We start from the raw sequence: 1,871 nt of genomic DNA, 5'->3' as shown, positions 1-1,871 counted from the left end.
CAAAAAGGATTTATCTGCAGAGTTGCCTTTTTACACATTTGCGTGGTAGAATGAATTCAGTGTCAACAGATAGCTACAATTACTCTTGGGAGTGTGAATAGAATCTATCCATTGTCCAGCACCATATTAATGCAAAAAATAGGACTTGATATACTGTAGTGTTGAACTTATTATCACTTATTATTGATAATAAGCTGTTATTTACTATATGCCAAAGTCTGTGACAAGTGCACTACACATATTTACTTACTTAACCCTCACTCTAAACCCTGCAAGGTAAGTTTCTTTATCCATGTTTTATAGAAGAGGAATTTGAGGTAAGAGTTTACCTAGCCTGTCCAATGTCACTTAGGATAATAAATGTTGGAACTGGGGTTCAAATCCGGGTCATATTACCTCCAAATCCCAGGCCCTTATATGGCACTGGCTGGCTTCCAGGAAATAATGTAAGTTTTTCTAGGAAGCTTCTTATGGATTTGCAAATTCCATAGTCTTTGGACCAAATGAAGTAACAAGTCCCATTCAGTTCTATCACTCCATATCTCATCTCTACAGGTGAAGTCCTGGGTTCTACCTCTCATCTGAATTTTAGTGAGTCTATGTGATTTAGACTTTCCAAACTCAAAAGTGCAAAAAATTCTTCAGAGAAGTAGAGAATGACTCAAATGTGCCAACCCATTTGAGTAGTCTTTGTTTAAACTACTCAAGCCCATTTTGAGGCAGGCTCAGTAGTGTATAATATCCCAGAACAAACAAATCCAACTCTGAAAGCACTGGCAAGTTGATGCTAATTTTACTAATTTTTTATGGGATGGAGAGAATTCACATCACACACCAGATGGCCTTCACCGAGAAGAACAATTTTACTAGACATCTTTGTTTTCCCAGAGTTCCCCCCCTTTATCATTCAGTTTCTGACTTACTTCTCCCTCTTTCTCTAGTCTCTTCAAATGCCCTTTTGTCAATTTAGTTCCTCCCTCAGTTTGAGTACCCAACTCAGTGTTAAAAAGGAGAGTTGGCTACTAAATAACAATTTTGATTTCTTCCCTCTCACATAAGTTAGTGATGATGTCAAGGCATTCCAGAAGGGACATTCACATTTTGGGGTTGCATGCTATATATTTAGTTGATTTCAGTACATAAAGAACTGAAAATTAAAATTCAAGATTAATGTTACTATTCTCATTTTTACATAGGATGGAATTGAGTCTCTGAAGTTAATTGATTTGTCCATGTCTACACAGTTAATAAGGTTGAAGAACCAGGTCAGGGCTCCAATCCACATAAATTTTGCTTATTCCTGACTGAATGGCTTGGCACAAAGTCCCCTGTAGATACTCAGAATATTAAGTGACTAAATGTATACTCAATACAGATGAATTTATACCTGCCTCAGGGTATTGCAATCAAGACCATCACTTCTCTAACTTAGTGAGCACTTAAGGACAATAAGAAAAGCTGCAGTCACTGGAACAAACTGTGGAAGTCACTGATGTATGCAAACTCCCTTGAAAGAAACTGGAAGCCAGAATTTCAAGGGGAAAGAATTACAACACATTTTATATTCCCAGAATAAAGTAAAAAACATAGTCCTAATTCCCAAAACATCTGAGGCAAAGCAATTATCTTTGGCTTTTCCCTATCACTGACAAGAGACAAGTTCTATTTCCCTTCTTGGGACATTGAAATGAGAGTTTTAAAACTTGGTGGGAGGTGGGAGGGATGGGGTGGCTGGGTGATAGACATTGGGGAGGGTATGTGCTATGGTGAGCGCTGTGAATTGTCCAAGACTGTTGAATCACAGACCTGTACCTCTGAAACTAATAATACATTATATGTTAAAAAAAAAAAAAGAAGAAGATAGTAGGAAG

The sequence above is a fragment of the Zalophus californianus genome, chromosome 13 (genome assembly GCF_009762305.2).
Source record: "Zalophus californianus isolate mZalCal1 chromosome 13, mZalCal1.pri.v2, whole genome shotgun sequence".
Classification (NCBI taxonomy): Eukaryota; Metazoa; Chordata; class Mammalia; order Carnivora; family Otariidae; genus Zalophus; species Zalophus californianus.
The sequence above is the reverse complement of the archived record's forward strand: the minus strand, read 5'-3'. Positions refer to the sequence as shown.